This window comes from Pteropus vampyrus, unplaced genomic scaffold, assembly GCF_000151845.1.
Source record: "Pteropus vampyrus isolate Shadow unplaced genomic scaffold, Pvam_2.0 Scaffold56, whole genome shotgun sequence".
Lineage (NCBI taxonomy): Eukaryota > Metazoa > Chordata > Mammalia > Chiroptera > Pteropodidae > Pteropus > Pteropus vampyrus.
In genome coordinates, this window is record NW_011888837.1 from 6,754,820 (window position 1) to 6,780,342 (window position 25,523).

The 25,523-nt window shown below is 34.3% G+C and overlaps 1 long non-coding RNA gene and 1 pseudogene across 1 annotated transcript in view; one reads left to right on the plus strand and one right to left on the minus strand.

The window, feature by feature from the left end:
• The first annotated feature begins 987 nt into the window (after positions 1 to 987).
• The window catches only part of LOC111739988, a 55,329-nt gene continuing 30,793 nt past the window's right edge, over positions 988 to 25,523 (plus strand). Inside the window, exon 1 of the long non-coding RNA XR_002780436.1 lies at positions 988 to 1,068. This is a non-coding gene — a long non-coding RNA (uncharacterized LOC111739988). The remainder of the gene's footprint in view (positions 1,069 to 25,523) is intronic.
• Positions 18,715 to 18,832, minus strand: LOC111740033 (annotated as a pseudogene).

Consider the following 25,523-nt stretch of genomic DNA (forward strand, 5'->3'; position numbering starts at 1 on the left):
GACAACGTTGTACACCTGGAACTAATATATGTCAACTGTAACAACTAAAAATTTATTTAAAAACAGGAAAAGAAGAATTTATTATTAATTTTTTAAGTATGATAATGCTATTGTGATTATGGTTTTTGTTCAGTAGTTATTATCTTTTAGAGATGTATTTTGAATTTATGGATGAAATGATATGTTTGAAGTTTATTTTAACATTATTCAGTGGGCGTGAGGTATTATTGAGGTTATAGATAAAACAAGATTGGACATACATTGATAATTGTTTAAGCTTTGACAGGGTACATGATATAAACAATGATTCTCTACTTTTATATATGTTTGATATTTTTCATAATTAAAAAATGTTTTTAAAAATAATCACTAAAATAGTGATCATGAATTTGATAATTTTCCTTTTGCTCCAAAGCAGCAGTTAAATTTTCCACAACTCTCCTTAGTTCCGTTTTTTATTTCTAAAATCGTGCTCTGATGCATTGAAATGTGTTTTCCATAAGTACTCAGCTTCTTTTCTATGTTAATGTTTACAACATTTTCCAGAAGCTTATAGTCATACACATGTCAAAAATAATAGTTCATTGGCTTTCACAATTGTTGAGCAAGTAGCCTAAACCAGTGGATAGAGAACTCAACTCAGGAACTGGAGAATTGAATTCTTTTACTGACTTTGCTCAACAAAGTCAGTAAAAGAATTCAATTCTCCAGTTCCTGAGTTGAGTTCTCTATCCACTGGTTTAGGCTACTAATAAATTATGGGCCAGATGACTCATATAAACACCCAGATCCTTCCAGCACATCATATGAAATGAGGATTTGTTCTTGAAGATAACATCTGTTTGACTTTTGTATATCTGACAGCCCCAAGATTCTTTGAGAGCTTAACACTGCCATGGGGTATTACTGAGTATAGCAGTAGAATAATCAACACTGAATTGATTCATGCTCTGTTAGCCTCACCATGAATTACTTTTTGTTTTTCACAGGGAAGACAGTGTCACATGTGTCGCTGAGAGGGAGCATGGATTCAGGAGCTAGTTCTGCCACTGTAATATTTTGGCTAAGGTAAGTTCCTTGTCCTCTTTGAGCTTATCTATAAAATGGTGATAATAATACTTACCTCACAGAATTGATAGTTAGGATTAAATGGGATAAGAATATATAAAATACCTAGCACAATGTCTGCCATTGTTACCTGGTCTTGGCCGTTATCAGCTAAGAAGCGTCTTTCCTTTTTTTTAACTTGTCTGCCTTAATACCACGTTGAGCTGGATTTAAGTGTTTTTCTCTTTAGCCACCTTTGAAAATAGAAAATTAAGCATTCTTCTATGTATATATGGAATAATTGTTGTCACTAATTCAGGTGACGTTAGAAGATAATTTTTAATAATCAAATACTGTTTTTTAAGATGCCTTCCAAAATCTATTTGATCAGTTCAACTAATTTAGATATGTGGGATATCATTTGAAACCAGTTCATCTTGGAGGAGTAATATTGATTTTGCCTGTCTAGCATTTATTCCATCTTTTTTTTTTTTTTTAAATTAGAAATCCCTTGTTTTTCTTTTGAGAAAAAGACCCATTTTTGGTCTATCTGAGGGGTCAGCAAACTTTCTTAAAGGGTAAGATAGTTTAGGCTTTGCAGACTATATGGTCTCTGTTGCAGCTACTCAACTCTACCATTTTAACATGAAAGCAGACATACACAATTAATGAACAAATAGGTATGACTGTGTTCCAATAAACCTTTATTCACAAAAGCAGGTAGCTGACTTGTGGACCATCATTTGCTGACCCCTATTTTATGACATTCAGGTGAAATACCTTCTCCCTCACTTTCTATTTTAAGTATAGGTACATGAGCCAGAACTAGCAAATAAGTATGTTTTATTCATCTGACCCTGTGATAGGCTTATAATTTGATTTAAGCTAAGCCAATTAGAATTAGGCCCAGGACTTTTAATAGTACTATTAAGGAAGATGCAATCCCTTTTAATTGGGGTTGCTTAATTGGTAGAATATATTCTTGGGGTTTCTGGTGGGCATCTTGTCACCAGAATGGGGAAGACCACTTGAGGGTAAAGCAACCACAGAAAAACATGGAAAAGCTGAGTAACAGTTAATGAGAACTGAGACCTTTTATGTCAACAAGAGTTAGTTGTTTCAGGAAAATGTTTCCAGAAAAGATAAGACTACAAAACCAATAAATTACTGTTTATATCAGGCGATGCTTTCTTTAAAATCTTCCTAGGATAAAATGATTTGGGGTTTATCTTTTACTATAGAAAGTTGGGACTTTGATTACAAATATATCTATATCTATCTGAATTAGACCCAGAATAGTTAATTATTTTAGAAAAGTTTGGGTCGTATAAGTGGTCATTTCCTTGTTCCAAGGCCCATTACCAAGAAATTCAGTGGCTTTCTATTAAAACACATGTCCTGTTAGACTTCACAGTTCTTAAAATGATGTCACCCCTAATTACTCCCAGGATGGACAGTTATCAAGGCATATGGGTCTACATTTAATTGGCCAAGGGGAAAAAAAAAAAAAAAGAAAACTAGTCTAGATACTTTCCAGACAGTATAAATTAAAACTTACTGACAGTTTATTTTGGGGTTAATACAGACATAGAAAGCTGTGAATTTAGGTCACATTGTTTTGCTTTTGTTGAACTGTACCTCAAAGCTTTGCTATTAATTTACTGAAGGTCATTATTAGAATAGCCCCATGGAACTTGTTGCAGTTACTGGGTAGATGTAATAAGGATTCTGCACATACTTTAAAGTGTCCTTTTTAATGAGAATCCATGAGAAAAATTTTTTTTCAAATCTCAGTGCTGAGAATGTCTGATTTTTTCAAGTCAATTGAGTAGTTTTTTTTTTTAATATCTTATGAATACCATTAATCATGAACTTCTCTTTGAGCAAACTACTGAGTTAGTGTTCAGTTTATAATTCAACCTCTAGTGAAATTATAGGATCTTATGGCATATATTTTTGAGAAATACCATACAGTCATCATTTTTCTCAGCCAGTTTTTCTTTTATTCCAATTTCCTAATTAATTTTAATTTACTTACATTATGCTTCCTTGTTAATAGTGAGCGAACAGTGAAATGTACGCTATGAAGGGAGAAAGGAACAATGAAAGAGAAGTGGAAGGGCACCAGAGGCCGACTTTTACAGTTTCTTTTTCCTGGACTGCCACTAGGTATCTTTTCTGGTACAGGAGAAGCCATGTACATGTTTGGATTGCTTTGCTTCTAAACATTTGGCGACTCTCAAAGAGTCTCCATCTCTTTGGGGACAGAAACCCTAGAGTTGAAAGCGCCCATAGGATTCACGCTTCTCTGATTCTGGGGTTCCCTTTAGGGTTTTACCAGATGGAAAACTAGCACCTTGAAGCCAGTGAGGTGGTGAGCCAACAGGCTTTATTGACAGATGGAGGATCCCAAGTGTGAATGAAAACAGCTTTAGCTTGAAAAGAAAAAATAATTCTGAATCCGATCTATGTAAGCAAATACCCGTATCAAACCAATTAATTGGCTACCTTAGTGACTCCAAAGAAGAGATACTTACCTGTCCAATATTTTGTTAATACTTTTGAATAGGTTATACTAGATTGAGAAAGAATGATGTTTTACTCTTTTAAATGTGAACCTAATGTAGGGTGAAGAGTTCCCTTTTTGTGTGGGTGGTAACAGACTAGTTATTGACAATTTGGGGCAAATAGAACTCCAGGCTAACAATTCACTACACATTGTTTGGAAAACCTTAGGTATATCCTTACACTCATGCTTTATCTGAATGTAAAGAAATAAATGTGTGGTAATTGGATATATAAATAGATTATAGTTCCATTATTCAGCAGTAGAACTTAAGTTATGACATGTTTGTCTCAAGTAAGAAGTCTCCAGATTGATCCCTATACAATACTTTTAACCATTAACATTTTTTATTTTCAGAATTACTGACATTTATGCAAAGAGGATACTTCTAGTAATTAGTTTAGTTCTTGTTGTTAAATAATTTTATAGACTAATTTTTAACCTATTTGTTATAATTATAAAAATTTTATAAAAAACATATCTTTCTTTGGTAAATATTTTGTATTTGTTCTATCCAATGCAAAGAGAAAGTTTTGACAAAATGATTATAGATATTTTAACTTTTTTTTACTAAGCTTCTATTAGTGTTCCACTGACCACTATTTCAAGCATTCTTGGGATTTTACATGTCATAAAAATTGAAAAGTATTTATTTGGGGGGACTCTAATGTATGATAAAAATTGTGAATCTCCACTTAAATTTAAAAGGCTATCTAATAGCAATGGAAATCATTTACAAAATACATTTTATGGGAATCAATTAGATTTTTTCCCTCAGGTTCAGATAGTCTAAATTCCATTTTAAAACTGATTTTTAAATTCTGAAGAAATTATACAGCAATCTGAGGGATAATATGTATTTGAGAAATTTAAATTTGAAGAACATTTTATCATTTAACTAAAATCAATTGTATAATTGCTGACAGTAATAACAGCAGGCCTTTAATAAGTCAGATTCTTCCATTAAAACAGAATGAAAGGATTCAAAGTTTATTTTTCTATTGAAGTTCTCCTATGATGTTTCCTTCCTGCCATTGGAACATAGAATTCCATGCAGCTAAGTTGTAAAGGGCCACACAAACAGCCATGTCTGAGGTGGCAGGGGAGCTTTAGAGTCATGGGACCCTTCTGCACAAGTGGCAATACTATATTGGTCATAATGGCGCATGGTCCGCCATCTGTCTGATAAAACAGCTCAGCATGCTAAGTGTTATTGACAAGAAGATGTGCAAACTGCCTCCTTTTGGAGGGCCTGGCTGACCCTTCCTCAAACTCTGGCATACTTTCAAAGGTCTATTTCTTCAGGGTAAAATATCATCAATCTGCCTGCTTCAGTATTTCTTTTTTCTTAGGGTCCGTGCAAAATTCTTTATGAAAGGAACAGCTATTAGCATATTCCATGCATATAAAATGATGAGACTTAGGTACCTAAATTGGATAATGTAAAAGTGCCTTTTATTTATAGCTAAAATTTACTAGATACCAAAGGGACATCTGATCATCAATGGAGGTGAATGCCATGATGGTTCTAGTGATCACTGGCAAGTTATAAGGATGGTGAGCTAAGCAGTAGGCTGAACTAGTCACATCCAGCTGCTCACCCACAGGCATATGCAAGTGTAGTTAGATTTCTAGAGAAAACCAGTTTTAAGTGGTTAGGGAACAGGTGCGGAATTTCAGGCCTTCGGAGGAGGGTGTTCTTTTCATAACAATAACCTGTAATTTTTTCCTTAAAAAAACCCCCCAAAAACAGCTTTATTAAGGTGTAATGTATATGCTATAAAATTCACCCATTTCAAGTGTAGAATTCAGTGATTAAAACACTGTCACCTATCACCTTCTACTTAAGTAGGCAATCCTCTTTGTTTTGACAGTGTTTGATAATATTTTAGTTAGGATTATGTTACTCTGATTTCTATTTGCTTGTTAAACTGTAAGCAATTACTGACAGCAGTTTTATATTCATCAATGATTACTTACAAGAGAAACTTAGGTCTAAGCATTGCAAAAAAACTCATTTAAGAATGTGACCCTCAAGTCCTTACTTCTAAATTTTATATGTAGACCTCATTTTTCTTGTCAAAATATGTGCAGTTTATTTGGTGCCATAATTTAGATTATTCATTGTATGCCCTATTTCCACAGATAAGCAAATCCATTTATCATATACGTTTAGGGTAGAAGCTAAATTGCTGATTTAATGTCTATATAGATTTTTATACTTAAAATGACATCTTTTTAAAGGCTCTGCAGGATCCCACTTTATGAAGTCTGTATCCTAGGCAACTTCAAAGTTTTCTAAGGAATATGCCAAATGGACAGCTGCTGTAGCTACTACCAAAGAACAAATCTTTTTCACCTTGGCATCTGGGTTTTCCATTTGTTGGCCAAAATAAGCAAATTTCAGCATTGTCTTTAGCCATCCAATAAATACCACCGGGTAAGGCCATTGGGAATACTGGCGAAAAGCAGTTGTTTGTTAAATGCCGTAAGGACTTATTTTTTTGGCTGTTAAAATCAGTTTTCTGAGAAAAAAAAAAAAAAAAACTACAGTAATCTATGTGATTTAACTGAGATTTTCTGTGAATTCCTTCATTTCTTATAGACCACTAAACATTTGATGGGAAGGTATGCTATAATTTAAAAATTATTGTAACTTAAACTTGAAATAAATGGTGCAATGAGATTCCAAAGTACAACTTGGATGGCCATATATAAATAAGACTAATTTATGGAAAATGGGGAAGATATGTTAATAACATTATAAAAGACTCATTATAATGTCCTTTTAAAAAATCCCCTGGAGAATTATTATATATATTGCCCAGGTGACCTAGAAAAGAGCTGGAAACAGAGCTAATGTGCTAATGCTTTATTGAGGAGTACAAGCCCAGGTAATAAGAGTGAAGGAAAAAGAGAAACGAGATTGGGAGGAAAGAAAGCAAATAAAATTATTTGTTAACTAGTTGACTACAGACTCACGGAAAACTGGCCAGCTGCTCAGTCACAAGGGATGTCTCTTGAACTGATGTCTGTAATCGCTATGCCTTAGAATAATTATCAGCAGGAGGAAAGAAGTGGGTTTATTTGCAAGCTCCTACTTGAACTTGTATCTTCATTGGTCAAAGTTCATGCCATGGACATTAATGTCACTGTACTTCTGGGTTGTGTTACCTGGCCATTCGGGTATGTGCTAGGAAAACCCAGGTGTGATCTGGTTGAGCTGGAGAGGAGCAGGTAAATTTGCTGTGCATTGTCTCATGATAGGGGCCATAGAAGTGTGCCTAAGTCCAGACCTCACTCTGGGAAAGATTGAGAGAGTGGTGTTAAATGAAAGATAACAGTGGGAGCTTCCAGGATGCCCTTGATCAAGAATGCAAGATCTGGGAGTCAAGTAGTACTAAATGAATCTAGGGAGGCTCATAGCTGGATTTAGTATGGAATGCTATTTATTTTATAGAAATTACATTTGCATGTCTAATTAACATTTTATAACATATTTTGGTTGTCTACTGTGCCTTGAGTAAAAGATAGAAGTACAGATTCATGTGCAGTGCAGTTGTTTTAGCGAGATGATCAGGGTCTTACAAGGAATAAGAAAGGAAGATTGATGACAAGGAAGTCTGATGGACTCCTTAGAATGGGCACACACACTGTGAAGATATCTGTTTCCAATGTTAATATCCTCCAAAGAGCATCCGTCTTAATAGTCATGTGCACAAGATGACATGTTCTTGTGCATGGTCAGTCAGCTTTTTTCTTTAGCTACCCCACTGCCTGTTTAAAGGGCTTATGAACAGAGAAGCTGTGATATCAGAGATGAAAGCTATGCATAGTTCAATATCATTGTGTCCCCTTACCAAGACTGACCTGATTAATTCTACTGTTGAGTGCTTAATCTGCTGATAGCAGAGGCCAAGGTTGAACCCTTGATTTCTCATGGGTCCCAGCTAGGCTCTTGGCGTCCAGATTAATTTCATTGGTTATCTTCCAATATGAAGGGAAAGGAATTTGTTTCTTCCAATAGACAAATTTTGGATAAAGATTTGTCTTTCCTGCCTGTAATGCTTCTGTCAGCATTGGACTAACAGAATGACTTGTCCTTTTCATGGCATTATATACAGGATTGTGTCTGATCAAGGAACTCATTTGAAAGCAAAAGAAATGCAGCAGTGGGCTCATGCAGATGGAATTAACTGACCTTACTGTATCCCCATCACTCCAAAGTGGCTGGTCTAATTGGAAGGTGAAATAGCTTACTAGACCAGTCAGTTACGGTATCAGTTGGCTGACAGTACTCTGAAAGGATAGAGTTCTGTTTTACAGAATGCATATTATTTGTTGAATCAGAGATAATTATATGATGCTATCTTTTCTATAGTCAAAATACATGGGTCTGGGAATCGAGGTATAGATTTACAGTGCTCTTCTCAAAATAACTCATAATAACCTACCCACAGAAGTTTTGCTTCCTGTCCCTGAAACTTGGAGCTATGTTTGTTTCAAGTCTTAGTCACCAGGAGGTGGAGAATGCTTCCATTTGGGGGCATTATTCCAATTCCACTGATGAGACCACCATCTAGTTATTTTGGGCTTCTTATTCCACTGAAAAACTAGGCCAAAAGAAAAAGGAAGATTACTTTTCTGCTTGGGGCAATCTATTCCAATTGTCAAAGGGAAATTGGGCTATTCCTACACAATGGGGGTAAGGAGGATAATGTCTGAAATTCAGTGGCTTTTCTGGGGTACCTCTTAATACTTTCAGGCTCAGTAGTAAATTCATTGGAAAACTATAGCAACCACAAAGAGGCAGAATGATTGAGAACTCAGACCCTTTGGGAATAAAAGTTTGGATTACTCTGCCAGGTAAAGAACCCTAACCAGCTATGGTTGTGGCAAGGCAAATATGGAATAGGTAATAAAGGAAGTCATAGATATCAACTATAGTCTAATGGACAATTGCAGAAACAAGGACCACATTAGCATTATGTATTCTCTTTACTTTTAACGTTTGTAAATACTAACCATTTTCTTCTCTCTTCTTCCCATTTAATTTTGTATACTGGTTGATGGAAGTTAACTTTATAATTTTGTCTTTAGGTAACAACATATTCAGTGGAATTATGACAACTTGAGGAATAATTAATATAGGCTGCAATGGATACAATGACTGCTAGGATTATGCCTCTTCTCATTTTGGGAAAAGGATAAGAACTTCATCTGTCATAAGGCTAGCTGAATTTTGTTAGGTGGAAATATGGAGTTGTCTTATTGTTGTGCAGAAGTTCAAATGTGTTAGGAGGGTACTTGTGGAAAGTGAGTAGCTGAAGAGGTGGTCTAATGGTCTGTGGCAATTATCATTTATTGCCTCTCAGCTCCAAATCTACCCTTCATTGCCTGCTTTGCAATATGGAGATAGATTCTATCAGCATTTTTCTTTTACACCTGACATGATGTTAAACATTGTCAATAAAGGGAACTGGAGGAACACTGCAGGAAGAATGGGCTTTTCTCCCTGGTTCCAATGTGCTCCTAGATACATGTTCTTGCTCCTAATGCCTGACTACTGGTGGCACATGTAGGAGACATCTAGTGGCACTTATCCCCATTGAGTTTCAATGGCAGTCTTGTGTGTGGCTTCCTGTCAAGTGTTATAGGCACTCCCATGAGTGGATTCCCAGTGAGTCTTGTAGGCACTCACAGTCAGCTTTACAGCTGTGATCCACCAGCACCTTAGAGAGACAGTTCCTGCTAGTTAGTTCCAACTATAGTTCCTTACCTGCCAGCCCCAGCCCACCTGCACCATGGAAGGTGTTTCTGGCTTGTCAGTTCTGGCTGCAGTTCCATTTTTGCCAACTTCAGGTCACTTGTACTCTGAGGGTGGAAAGGGTGGAGGCGTGTTTCCTGATTTACTCAGCAATTTTGGATCAGTCTGGCCTGGAGAAACTTAGTGAAATCTCTGCTATCCAATGGATTCCAACGACAGCTTCTCCAGTGAGGCGTAAACCCCAGATTTAAAAAGAAGACTCCCTTCCAAATGTATTCCTTCACTGGGTTTTGTTTCTCAGTCCTAGAGCATTTACAGTAGCCGTTTTAGTTAATTATGCTTATAACATTTATATTAAAATTTCCCTGTTCAAATTAGTGTGTGTGCTTCTGTCTCTATCTGTCCTGATTGATACTCTACCTATCTGTGAGATTGGGAAGAAATTTTGTATACATAGATTTTATTCCAATTGTCTTAGTGATTTTATCCATTTTGAGCTTCAGTTCTACTCTGGAATATGAAAAATGAATCAGGGATGCAGTCGACCTATTAACTACATGGTAGTTTATATCATATGAGCCACCAGGCTGGGTTATCACTGGCCTGCGATAACCATTGAGGCCACTATTTTCCATCTAAGACTGTAGTATAAAAATCGATGGAGGGGTCCTGAGGTCTTCAGAATCTGAGAACATCTTTCTTGGTGAGTTGTGCTCCAGAGCTTTTTCCCAACCACTTACACATCAAAAAGAATCCTGCATCGATCTCAGTGCACTCCCCAGAGACTTCCAACTGGATTCGGCCTCCTTAGATAACTTGGGTGACCTAAAAAATCACATGCTCCCTGAAGTTAGTCGATGACTGAAGGATATCCCATCTTTGAGTAGGTAGGTCCAGTATGCAGTAGGATTCCTTAAGCTGTCCAAAGCCTAATTCTTATTTATAATTAGAAGTGAATCATGGCCTCAATGGTTATTCGTACTGGAAGAAGCTTCAAAGAAGATAAATAGATCATGGAGATGGTGCTTTCCTTACTTTATTATCTTAAAAAGATCTTGACAAAATTGTCAGTTTTACAGAGGGGAAACTGAGACAGAAAATATGAGACTTATGACTCTACTCTTCACATACATACTTAACACTGATAATGTTTGAAAGATAGGTAATTGGGAAGTAATTTAATCTTTCAAATTATTTTATTTTTTATTTTTCGATTGCATGTTCCCTCCCCGTCCCCCACCACTAAACTATAAGCTCCATAAGAGCAAATATATTTTCTGTCTTATTTCACCATTGCATTTCTTGTATGCTTATTGTCTTCTTTATGAGACAAATTTACTGATATCCCATTAGTTTTGCGTCATTAGGCTACTTCCAATAGTTCTAAATCATAAGGCATCAATATGTGTCCGTCGAATGAATGACAGATATATTGCCTAACTTTTCATTTAGCACTTTGTCTATTATCTTTTTCACTTAGTATTTATTATCTACTTCTTAGTAAAACAGTATTTAGTGTACTAAAATGGGACAATTGTTAATGTTCCCATCACTATGATATGTTTCTAAGACAAAATATAAAAATTAATAATTTTATTACTCCATTTAAACATTTATTATAGCTCTTAAAAAAGAAAATTTAAGCAGTTTTTAATAGAAATGCATCAAATATTAAAAGAATCTCTTAAAATACAGTTAAGTATTTAAGCTAAATGGACAAGAAAAAAAGAAAAATGTAGTGATATCTTCAGGAAAAAATAAAGAGGAGTCTTTTTATGAAAAGTAACTAGCAATTAAATCTTTAAAACAGACTTGTTTAACACACTTTAAAAATGTGATTAAATTCATCAAATAAACTTGTTTACTTCTGTTTCTAAGCCAGTTTATGATATTGTACTAATGATTACAGCATGTGCTAAATACTAAGCTAAGCACTTAGCATGTATTATTTTATTTAATCACTCTACTTGTGTAAAGAATGCAAAAAATGCCTTGAATGTGTCCAAATCCACTAATTATTTGTTTATGAATTCACTGTAGAGATTTACTTAGAATTCTAATTTATTTGATCTAGAAATTTGTTTTTATTTTTAATCTATCAAAATCACCTTCTCTAGATAGGTGCAGGGCTGGTGCAGTGCATGCTCCCAGTTTTGGTTTCTTGAGGCAGAGGGTAACATAAGAAGACTCCTACAGAAGGTCATAGGCTCCAGAGATCTGGAATCCTAAATCAAGCCATGCATAGAAGGGGATTCAAACACCAACTGTGGTGCTGCAGAGATAAGATTTGAGGCTCTAGTTTAAAGCCAGGAGTTCAGAGATGGGTATGGTTTAGAAGGCAGTGAAAAACAGATTGTGATAAAGGTCAGAGCTGAAGGGGTATGGAGTGATTATTGCAACTATCCATAGGTATTTTAATAGCTCATTATAGGTCCAGGGGAGCATGGAGTATTTGTCTGGCTTAGGAAGCCATATACAAAGATGATTACTAAATCTCTCATAAACATTTTTTTGTTCACTTGGAAGCGTATTTTAGATAACTTCATACCCACCCACCCCCATTTTACATTATAGTTTTCCTGGATTGGCTTCCTCACAATCTATCCCAATCCCTTCTTCATATACCCATATTCTCCCAATATCCACTTCATAAAAAATTGAGGCCCAATGGTAGTTCTTATAGGAGAGAACATTTAATGACTTGGAACCAGAAGATTTGAGAATAAGAAGGGACTTTATTATATTACTTATCCCAATGCTTTAATTTAAAAAATCCACTCATTCAATATTACCTATTAAGCACCTAAAATACACCAGATACTCTTCTAGAACTGGGGAAATAAAGGTAAACAAAAGAGACCAAGTACTTGTCTTCATGGAACATACATTTTCTTGAGGAGATAGATAATAAACAAGTAAACAAATATAGGAATGTGACAAATTTTCAATAAATTGTATAGTGAAAAATCTAGTTGTGATAATGACATGGAACTTGATGGAAGGAAAGTGATTGGAGAAGGCCTCTCTAAAAAGTGAAATTTGATCAATTAAATTTGATCAATTTAATTTTATAATTAAAGTGAGGAGAGATTCATATTGCTGCTCTGAGGGAAGTTGTCTAAGGAAAAGGCAACAAATACAACATTCTATGGCAGAAAAACCAGGTTTAAGAAAGAGGCCAGTGAGGGTGAAAAGGAGTGAGAAAAGTGGAAAGAGGTGATGTTAAAGAGAAAGACAGGGCCAGATTACACAAGGCCTCAAAGGCCATGGTGTAGAATTTGGATTCGATTCTAGTGCAATAGAGAATCATTAAAATGTGTTAAGTAAGAGAAAGCTATGACATATACTTTTGACTAAAAAGTATATATGAATGAAGAATATACTGAAGAAGAGCAAGAGAGAATGCAAGGAGAAGAGTTAGGGGACTCGAAGTTGTCAACATGAGTGATGATGATAAGGTAAAGGCAGTAGTCCTAGAAGTGGTGAGTAGTAGTCAGCCTTGAGGTATATTTTGAGGTTAAAGTCAACAAGACTTTAGTTGATTGTATAGAGAGTTTAGTGTGAATAAGAGAGGATTCAAACATAACTGCAAGGTTTTGGACATGAGTGGCAGAGTATACAACATTTACTAAGATGAGAAAGACTAGGAGATAATCATATTTAGGGGTCGGAACCAGTAGTTGTAGTTTGGGTGTATTAAGCTTGGATACCTCTTGGACATTCAAGTAGAGCCATTAAATAGGCAGTGAAAATAAAAATATAGAGTTTGGGAGAGGTCTAGGATGGAGTTATCAAATTGTGGAAACCGTCCTATGTTAATGATATTTATAGCCATTTGACATCCTGAGATCTCATCTGAGAAGTAACTATAGAGAAGAGAGGGAGCCTGAAAACTGAGTTCTAGAGCACACCAACAGCTAGCATAAAAAAGAGATACCAGCAAAGGATATTCAGAAGGAGAGGTCAGTAAAGGAGGAAAACCAGTTGGCTTTCTAGAAGTAAGGTGAAGGAAGTTTGAGAGGGAGAAAGGAGAACTAAAGTTCGGTCATTGGGAATGGCAAGTAGTATGTTGTTGGTGACCTTGACATAAGTAATTTCAATGAAGTAATGAAAGTCTAACCAGAGAATATTCAAGAAGAAATGGAAAGTGAAGAAATATTTTTAAAATAGGGATCAGAGAAATGGGACAGAAGCTATAGGAGATGTCAGCTCTGATAAGGATTTTATTTTATTTTTTTAATGAGAAATATTAGAAAATGTGCATATGCTGACAAGAATGATTTGTCATGCCTAGACTTTTGAGTTTGAGAGGAGGACACATTGTCAGACTTTTATTTCTCAAAATAAATGAGCTTTGTGTCAGTAGAGGAGGTAGTTTTCTGTTGACATCTTCATTAAAATCAATAGCATTGAATATGAATAGCTTCAGATTCCCTCTTTTAAGACAACCATAAATAACTCCAAGGGCTTGCTCTGCCTTACACAGATTCCCAGGCATCTAGGCACGTGGCAGGAGTGGCAGACCTGCCAAGCGATGTGTCTGGTCCTGTGTGATGGATTAGTGGGCTTTGATGAATGGCCCATGCCAGGCAGCTCCATTAGAGCTGACTGACTCTGGCAAGATTAATTGTTTTAGATTGTACAGACATGCTTCGTGAGGAAAGTATTTCTGTTTATCTATCTTCTGTCCATCACAAAGGGTCCCTTGCAACTTGTCATAATCCATAAAGAGAAACAAAACATTTTCTTACCTAGCAAGGATGCTTTCAACTATTTTCTCAGTTTTGTTTGCATCCTCGGGGCCAACAAAAATATATTGGTTTTCTTTGATAGTTGTTAAACTCTCTTTGTAAGCCATTCTTGGCACAGTCTAAGACTTAAAATTAAAAGGTCTAAAGAGTAAGGTATACTGTGGATCAATGTAGTTTGTAGAGCATAGCAATTATCATATTTTAAATACTTGTCTGCGTGCCTTGGCTCCCTTGAGAGATACCACAGAGCCTGAAGTATACTAAGTATTCAGTAAATGATTGTTAAATGAATTAATTTATGAATGAGATATATAACACTTTTAGGATTAATGTGACTTTAAAAGAATTTAAAAGGCTTCGATCTTTTTCTTAGAAGAAACAAATAAAATATATTTCCAAATGACATATATACTAGTTATTTTTTAGTGAAACATTCAAATAGAGCTTACTATATGACAGGCACTATAATATTTATAATTGCTTTATAAATATTAACTCATTTAATTCCATAAGTTGGTATTATTACCACCATTTTATACATGAGGAAACTGAGGCATGTGAAGAAGTTAAGGAAGGTTACGCAGCTAACACAGGGCAGAGCTGAGATGCAAACCTAGACAATCTGACTTCAGAACTCTAACCATATAGTTTTGTCAAACCATAATGTTTAGCAATTAATTTAATGTAAATATTTTTCAAAATTGATTACTGTTGACAGGGAGTAAACTATAATCAGAATGCTGCACTTGGAACTGCTTCAAAATTTGAGAGTTTCATGGTTTGGAGTCATTGCTCTAAGAATAATAGTCTTTGCTATTGTACACTTACAGTGTGACAGGTCTCATATTGGGCGATATATATATATGCAATATATATATTATATACATACACACACACACATATATATGTGTATATATATAACCTCAAATTCTTGAATGATAAATATGAACAATAAGAATTATTACCCCATTTAAAAAATAAACTAGGGTGTGAGTAGAGGAAATGGAAATCAAACCCAGGTATGTTCTACTTCAAAACTAAGGTTCTTGTGACTCAGCAGGGAAAATAAAAGAACCTACTTGAGTAATTGAACTTCACAGAGAAGATAGAGCCAACAAGGTTGAACTATAGTTTTTGAAGTTGGGGCTGAATTTAAGATTGTTTTGTGTAAAAACACAATTCATTTAATAAAATCTAAAAATAAAAATTTCCAGAAATTTTAGTTTTATATTTTGGTTAATTTATTTTAATACAAGTGGAAAACCATGGAGAATACAAAGAAAAGTTATCGGTATCACTAGTAAAATGTAAATGTTTATTCTGGGCACAAAAATAATTCATTGCTTTTCTTAAAGAAATTTTCTGTTACTGGAAATCAAGAATTTTGGACTCTTGTTCACCTACAATTCTATCACAGATATAAGAAAATCAGAACTGACCTTTAACCTATCTGAGTCAGCTCCCATGTTAAGCTCTTTTACATGCGTTGCCTAATTTAATCTTTACAATAGCCCTATCAGTTAGATATTATTATTATTATTTCATTGATTAGGAAACTGAGGACTAAAGAAGTAATCATTTACCTAAATTTACTCAGATAAGTGGCACAGGTGAGATGTTAATTATGATCTGTGTAACTCTGAAGTTCATTATGATATTCATTATAAAGTATAGTAACCAATGTTACTATAACTGCTTAACTGTTTAGAAAGCTCTTCCATATTTTTTTTTACATTTTATTTTGACAATTCTGTGAGACAGGCAAATCAGATAAAAGGAAGACAAAGATCTTAAATTAAAAACAGCTTTTTAAAAAATTCACAAAGGACTATATTAAAGGTATTACTGTTCATCAAAAGACGCCTTTAAGAGAGTGCAAATATAAGCCACAGAATAGGATAAAATAATCTCACCTATATCCAACAGAGGAAAAGGTTTCAAAATTAATAGAAAAAAGGCAGATAACCTGTTAGAAAAATGAGAAATACTTTGACAGTCACTTCACTATGGAAGATATCCATAGGCCAATAAACATATGAAAAGAGGCTCAACTAGATTCCCATCAAGAATGCAACTGAAATCCGCAATGCAATACCATTTTGGCTAAAATTAAAAGGTGTCGGCGAAGATATAGAGTAACCAGAACCCCCATTCAGATATTTTGAAAAGCTCTTTGGCCGTTGTTTATCCCAGGACCCAGCAACACCGCTCTGAAGAAGATACTTCACAGAAATGCATATATATGGGCACCTAAGGACATACCATTATGTTTCATAGAAAGCATTTTTAATAACTCTAAAATTATAAACTATCCAAATACTCAACAACTGTAGAATGGATAAATATGTGTGGTATAGTCGCATAATGAAATGTATACAGAAATAATAATGAACTACAGTTACACACAATAACATAGAATAATCTCCCAAACAAAATTTGGAGTGAAAAAAGAGAGATACAAAATGATGCATGCTGTGAGGTTTTGTCTATTTTTCAAAAACAAGAAAGACTAATCTGTACTCTTTGAAGTCAGAGTAGTGATGGGCGGGTAGTAGTGATTCTAAAAGGGCATGGGAAGAACATGCGTTAAAACAATTCTATTGTCGATGGATGTGTTGTTTTCAGTTTTGAGCTATTAGGCATAGAGCAGCTCTGAACATTTTAGGGCATATTTTTTGGTGGACATATATATTTCATTATGCTTTTTTTTGCCTTAAATTCTACTTTGCTGATGTTAGTGTTTGCATGATATATCTTTTTTCATCCTATTTCCTTAAGACATTATCTCTTATAAACTGCATTTCATTAAGTCTTTATTTTTTTTTAAAGACAGTATTTGTCTGTTTTTGGAGTCTTAAGTCCATTTATAGTTAATGTAATACTGATATAAATGGTTTATTTTTTATCATCTTGCTATTTATTTTCTATTTGCCCCACTGTTTTTTTTATTCCTCCTCCCTTTTTTTTTTTTTTTTGCCTTATACTGGAATAATCAAATATTTTTATAATTCACTTTTTTATCTTCTGTTGTTTGCTACACTTTCTTGTACTACTTTGTGTATTTCTAGAACTACAATGATTTCTCCTGTTTGAAAATGGGTTGAGAAATAGGAAACGTTCTTCGTATCTGTTAATGTTGCACTTGTGACTTTGAGTGTTACGTCACATTCAGTTCAATTTATCATGTTCTTTTGTTCTCTGAATTTACTTAAATGAGATTTGGATCTAGGGATTTGATCAGACTCTGGTTGCATCCCTTTGGTAAGACAATAAATGGTGTTGTATTCTTTTATCAAGAGACACATTAAGTCTGAACTTCACTCTGTTTTTGTATTTGCAGCTACTGATGTTCCTGATGGGATCCATTAAGTCTTTAAATTTTCAAAATGGTAATAGTCTAATTCAGTACTGTGTAATAGAAGTAATGTGAGCCACAAAAGTGAACCACATGTGTACTTATAAATATTCTTGTAGCCTTATGAAAAATAACTTGTAAAATTAATTTAATGTAATTTATATAAATATGTATATTTAACTCAATATATAAAAATCATTTCAACAGGTAATCGACATAAAAATAGTCAATAAGATATTTTAACTTCTCTTTTTTTATACTACACGTATGAAATCTGTTGTATGTTTTACATTTACATCACATCTTTATTTGGACTAGGAATAATTCATATGTTCTATAGACACATGACTATTGACTATCATATTAGATACATAGTTTTAATTTTGTTTTATGTTTATGAATTAGCTGGAATATTTTATAAGGAGATGCTCCTTCTCAATCCTAATTCTCTAGTTCATAAAGGAAGATAGAGCTAGAATACCCCAAAATTGATCATTTGCTTTATTCAACAATATAAATACAGTGGACAATAATAATAGTGTTGTTTTTCTGAGGCTGCTATGAAAATAGTACTATTGTTCCACTGTAATTATTTAAGTTAAAAAGATTTTTTTTTGCTTATTCCCTCCCATTTTTGCCCATGTTTTAGAGTTGTACTACTACTACATTAACAGATCATACAGCCATTTTACATACTCTTTTTAAAAAATTCTCATTTAATTTTAGTTCAACTATTAACTATATATTTAATGCTCACAACAAGTCCTTGTGTTGATGTTTCTCTGGTCATATTGGTTGTCTGAAGCTTGTTCTCTAGAAGATTATTCAGAGGAAGCTCCTGGGTACTATACTTTCTAAGTACTTACATGTTCCTAACACTTGTTCTATTTTCTTTGTCCTTGAAAGTAAGGTTTTCTGGAAATAAAACTCTCAGCTTAAATTTCCTTTGCTTGAGAATCTTGGTATAGATCATTCTGTGTCAATATTTTGAGGTACACGATGTGATGTTTCAAAATATATATATATTTATTTATAATTCACTTTAGAAACATTTTCTTGAAATTTGCTTTTATTTCAGTGTTTAGTTTAATATTTAGTTCACTTGTTTTGGTTTTCTTCTTCAGGTATCTTAATATCTGTAAGTTGGATCTTCTTTGCCTATCTTTAGTATGTACCACTTATTTTTATTTTTATTATTGTTGTTGTTATTATTATTATTATTATTTTATGCCTACAGCACCTGGTCTTCCTAGGTGGTCTCCTATCCAAGTACTAACCAGGCCCAACCCCGCTTAGCTTCTGAGATCAGATGAGATTGGGCGTGTTCAGGGTGGCATGGCATAGACCTGTACCACTTTCAAGACCTTTTTCTTTCTTCTTTTTTTTTTTTGATTCACAATTTCTCCCTTTTTATTTTATATGACTCTAAGCTTTTTTTGTTGTGTTTATTCACTTTTGTGTTACTTCTAGTTTAATTTTCATTTCTAAAGATTTTTCTTCTAATTCTTTGAGGTCTGCGCCTTCATTTCTGGGATTTTCTAATTCTAATTGATACTGTTATTTCCTATCTTGTATAATTTTATTAATTCATTTTAGCTGATTTGGGAAGTATGCTGCCATTTTGATTTATATTTAAGCATATTCTGTGGCTTGCTTTCATTGTCTACAGGAATGTTATTCTGCTCGACATTCTCTCATATTTTCTATGAGTTGAGACCTTAATGCTTTTCTATTGCTCATATTCGTGTGAATTTGGTTTTTCTGAAACCATAGAAAGAGGCTTGGTTCGTATAGCTTTATGAGATTCCTGGCTTCAATTTTCTCCTTATATCCATTAATTTCAGATGTCCTTGTCCCACTCATTTTTTATTCTGTTCTCAGAAGTTTCTTCTCAGTGTGGGGACTTATCTTGAAAGAAAGCCCTAATGGGTCATTTTTGAGAGTTCATAAGACCCAGAGTGCAACAGATTCTTTAAGCCTTACTGAAGAATTGTTGGATTCACCCTCTATTGGACTAGGAAAAACCCTTTACAGTTTTAGATACTGTGTCAGTTTGGCTCATTGCTCTTTCTAGTGAATACCTGTTTGATATCTTGGGGTTACCTTAATTTGATGTCCATCGGGCATTCTATTGTTTCCTTCTGACTTCTGCACAGATGCCAGTAATACTCAAATCTTGTGATTTTTGGTGGTTTGCTCTCATTCATTTTTATTTTAAGGTTAATTGGAATGCTTTGTCATTTAGTTTTATTGTATATGTCCTTTGGTTTTTGTTTCACCACCTGTTCTGATGTGGTGATTTTGGAAGATGCAAAAATTACATAGCCGCCACAGTTGCCATCTTTCCAAAATACAATGCTATTTTAAATCAGCTTCCTGAATAAACAAATTCAAACAATGAATACTTGATCGACATATGACTGGCCATCCTTGTACCCTCTATAGGGTAGGGTAGAATGAATTTAGACATTATATATAGTGTACATAGAGTTGCTATTTGGGCCGTGTGAACACTTACTATCCATCCTCTGTGCTAGGAAGGCATGTGCAGGATTTAGCCAGCTGATTTCCATTTCTGCTGAAACTGGTTGAGACAAAAGAAGAGAAGCCTTTTGAACATAGAAGCCCTGAAAATAAACTCTAATAAGATGGAAAGGAAAACTCCATCCAGAAAACTTAAGTTGAAATCCTGAAGTATACCTACTATCTCTTTGACTTTGAAGAAGTCATTTATACTCACTAAAACTTAGTTTTGTTTGTTTGTTTTGTTTGTTTTGTCTGGTTTTTGTGTTTTGTTATAAAACTCTTTACTTGGCTAGGAATATTGGGAGAAAAAAACAAAAGATGTACTGTTTTAGAGAAGTTCTTTAAAACTAGCAAATCACTCATTTAAATTATTTTGGTTAAATCTTTTGTAAATATTACTTCTGTGGTCTTATAAAAACCAGTGGTGGATCTTCTTTGGCCTTAGGGCCACATGCTGCTACTTATAGCTATATCAGCAGGCCTTAAAGTGAAGATGAAAAGGAGAGGTTAAGAATAGCATTGGTTAGCATATTGATATGTAATTTAAGTATCTTTTGAAAGGGCTGAAATAAAATGACACTATTGAGACATTTGAGTATTCTCTAACAAAGATTTTATTCTGCATTATTCTGCCTATTTATTACTTAAAAAAAATAAAGTTCCTTTATTAATGACACTGGTGAATTTTGGCTTCTACATTCATTCTGGCTGGACACCCTTGGAGGAGGCAGCCATCTGCCTTGGATGCTTCAGGTGTTGTTTTGGCTGAGTGTGAGACCAAATGACCTCTGAAACACCTTCTGTGGTTCTACTGTTTCATTAGGAAGCACTGTGTATCTTTAGAAACTTATATAATACTATAGCCCCTATTCTAGCCAAGTAAACTGTGTACATAATGGAGTCTAAGAATCAGTAAAATGGAAAAGCTCAGATGGTCATGACTTTCACATTATTCATATCACTGATGAAGGAAGAGAGGTAGGGACAAGATAGGGCCACAGTGAGCCTATATCCTGGACTCCAGCTATGGGTCAACTCGGGAATAATTACTCAGTTCAGTTTTGAAGAATACTAGGATTCTGGGAAAAACATGGGACCATGGAGTTGACCATAGGTAGTATAATTGTGTTCTGTGCCATTTTAAGTCACTTAAAATTCTGAGTCCTCTGGTCTATAATAGAAATAGGCATTCAAGTATATAGAAATATCTAGAGTAGCATTCAGAAAGGTTTTTCCTTCAGACATTGGTTCTACAAAATGCTCTCTGAAGAAAGAAATGCTAAGCAATAATAACATAAACAAATCATGTTAAATATATTAGAAATATATAAATATAAAAAATATAAAAAGCAAATGTAAAAACAACAAAAAAATAAATATATTAGAAAATACCTCATGTTATATTTCTTTTTTGGAGAGTTAACAGGATATTAGCATATTAGAAGCACTGAAAAACACTAAAGTTTAGAAACTTACTTGTCCATCTGTGATCTAGTGTTTCCAGGTGACAGCTCCTCTCTCTTTTTATTTTCAGTAAATTATTAATATGTTGGAGACAAGTAGATATCTGAGGTGAACCTAAAATCTTTGAATCTCATGGAGTGGACTAAAAGTTGGCAGGAATAGAGGTGTCATAGATTCATTTTCAGGCTTTAAGGAATCCTAATTATATTCAAGAGCCTGAAACTGGATAATCGAGTGACCAGAAGCACAGTATAATTTCCAATTGTATTCATGGATACAAAGAAGAACTAGAACGCCTGCTGAAAATCATGGAAGGACAAATTCGTTAAACATGAGGAGGAGTTCCACATATAGGAAGTAGCATAGTATGATGTTTTAGAGTTGGAGACCTGTGCAAAGAATGAATGAGTTTTCTTGGAAGAAATAAGCTAGACAGATGTCGTAAACAAATAAATATTTGGTTAAACACAATTATTATTAATTTCCTCTGCCTTCGCCACCCCTTACTAAGAATGTTAAAGAAATCTAAATAGTCACTTTTCTAATCTCACTTGTAGCTTTGGGTGGCAGTGTGACTTTGGGTGGCAGTCTTTTTATTAATGGCTAATAAAATGTAGAAGGAAGTTGGGAAACTTGTGAGAAACATGTTGCTATTCAACAAACAGGAGGAATCTCTGTCTCTTGCAAATACTCTTCAGTTCTGCATCCTTTCTTTAAATGAGGCATGCTACCATGAAGTGAGAAGCCCAAGGACAGAATGATGGTGGAGTCTGTGTCCTTGAGTAACTGAATCAGTTATATGTAATGCCTAATTATGGACTTTAATAAGAAAAAAACTAACTTTTTAAAAGTCAGTTAGTTGAGTTTCTGTTAATTGAAGCCGATTGCACTCTTGCTGGTAATGTAAATATCTTCTAAATGGCATAAATATTAGACATTCTGTGAGCTCTACTATTTCAAAGACACATAATTCTCAGGTCTTACTAAGGTTATGAAGTCACCAAGTATTTATTAAATGAGTACTCTATATCTACCCATGATAAGGATGTAAAGGAACTGTAAGAGTATTTCTACCCTCGAGTAACAGGGGTGACAAGACAAATAAATAAATTAGCTTAAAGAATACCTAAGGTATAAATAGACAAAATATATATATTCAGGTTATAAACTATAAGTACTTTAAAAATTCAGACAAAGGAAAAAACGAAAATGGATCACACAGAGAGCAAAGAAAATCATGATATTGTTATTCTTTTTATGTAGAACAGTGACTGGTGCATAGTAGCTATTCAATAGATGTTTATTAAATTAAAATATGATTCAACAGTTTTAAACGAGGTGTAGAATATGGATAACATGCAGAATAGGAAGGCCATTCCTCTGGGGTCTATACATATCTTGGTGGTTGTGTTTGTGTGTGTACATGTGTGTTCGTGTATACACATATATGAAATAGAGACATTAGCAATGAACAATGACTTGAAGAATTGACCCACTGAGTGCTCAAGAAGATGGAGGTATGAGCTCTGGGAGGTCTTAGATGGCAGATAGAATTTGTATCTAGAGCAAAAAGGAAGTACTATAAGTTCTTGGGTTAACTGAATGAAATTATGAATGTAAAGTTTTAGAAAAATTAATGTGGTTCTAAATGCAGGATACATTGGCAAAGAAAAATCATTCAGAGAATTGTTACAACAAATAAGATGGTTAACAATGAGTGCTGGAAGCAGGGTTGTAAGAGAATGAATTCATCTGGGAGATGTTACCAGAAAAGCACTTTCTCTTCCCTTGCCTTCTCTCCTTCTGTCATACCCTCTCTGACCCTGGTTAAATATAACCTTTTTCCTATTCCACAGCTGCATCCAAAAAGGTGTATGTGGTTTTAAAAAATATATGCAACAATACCAACAGGACTAACTTGAAGTTCATGACCCCAAATTTCAAGTGAGTGTTTAGTACTACTTGGCAATCCTCCTAGATTTCCTTAGTCAATTTATACTTTCATTCTTGTAGACTACTGTATCATCTTCTCTCTCCTCAATCCTTCAACATCCCATACCCCATCTTCACTCTCATTCTGTCTTCACGGAGGAACTAGAAACCAATGGAAGACAACCTCTGCATGCTCCCAGAACTCTACTGTCCTAACTCTATCTGAACCCATATACTCTGCCTTCCAAACATTTAATTTTAGATGTACTGTCCATTCTCTTATTTAAGTCAATATTTGTGTGTTGGATCAACCTAATTTAAAGTACAAACCATGGACTGCTGCTGGGCGTGGACTGATTATCATTACCAGTTTGTGATTAGACAAGTATAGAAATGGAGAATAAATGTATAGAAACTTTTGTAACAGTTTGAAGAGTTGGTTTTATGTCTGTTGAATCTTATAATTTTTTTAAAAAATTGTTTCTGCCTGACGCATTTCACTTATCATAATATCTTCTAGATCCATCTATATTGTCACGAATGGCAAGATTTCATTCTTTTTTATGGTTGAGTAATATTCTGTTGTGTATATATAATACTTTTTCTTTATTCATTCATCTATTGATGGACACCTAGGTTGCTTCCATATCTTGGCTATTGTAAATAATGCTGCAGTGAACATAGGAGGGCATATATATTTTTGAATTAGTATTATCATTTTCTTTGGATAAATACTCAGAAGTAGAATTGCTAGGTCATATGGTTATCTGTTTTTAAGTTAGGCTTAAAAGACAAACACTGTATTGTTTCATTTATATGTGGACTCTAAAAACAAAAACAAAAACAACAGAAACAAATGAACAAACAAAACAAAAACAGACTCATAGAAACAGAAACCAAAGGGATAGTTACTAGAAGGGAAGGGTGGAGAGATGAGTGAAAAGAGTAAGGAGAATATAGTCAATGATATTGTGATAAGTTAGCACAGTCAATGATATTGTGATAAGTTAGCACAAATGATTACTAGAATTAGTGGGGTGATCACATGGTAAGGTATAAAAATGTTGAATTACTATATTGTACACCTGAAACTAATATAACTAATATAATATCGTATACTAACTATACTTAAATTTTTAAAAATGGCCTTTTATATAATGTGACTATGTTGTATAATTTTGTTATTGGGATAATTCTTTTATACCGTATTTTACAAAAGCATTAGTCTTTGACAGTTGGAAGAAAAAACCTGGTTTTTCATTACCAGATAATTTGAGAAGCTCTGCATTTGATTCTATTCCCTTGAGGACTTCCCTCCGCAGTTGTTCTCTCTCTCGGAACATCAGTTTTTTTGTTTTTGTTGTTTAATCTGTATAATTCCTATACAAAGAAGCTGTACTAGTTCCCATATTAATTTTTTTTTTAACCTATCACTCCCCTTCAGCTCCTGATCTATTTCTCTGCTCCTATAATAGCAAAACTAATTGAAAGACTTGTCCATTGTCACTGTCTCCCACTGGCTTTCTTCCTGTTGTCTTTGCATCATTCCAATAAGACTCACCCACACCCCAAAATGCCTGACTTTGTCTAGCTCACCAGAATCTTCACATAGCTAATTCTAATATTTGATTCTTAGTCCTTTTCTTTCTTAATCTATCATCAACATTTGGCACAGTTATTTACTCTTTCTCCTTGAAACATTTTCTATGTTTAGCTGGAGCAGCACTCTTCCTGTTTTTCTTGTTTCACTGGCTACTTCTCAGTCTCCTTTAATGGACCTTCCTCACCTTTCTCTAAATGCTAGGTTGACTCAGTCCTTGGATTTTTTCTAGTTAATGCTCATTTCCCAGGGGATCTCATCCAGTTCCATGGTTTTGATAACCATCTCTAGTCCAATGAGACTCCAGCCCCAACTTCCTTCTCATTGCTAGATACCACTAAGAGCCCCTCTGAATCTCGCGTTCCATGTTCATTGATCTAATTGCCTGTTCAACTAATCTGTTTAAATATCTAAGTAGCATTTCCAACTTAAGATATCTAAAATAGACTTTTTAATTTTCTCCCAAACTTTTTCCTCTCCCAATCTTCTACATCCCAATAAAATGGTAATGCCTT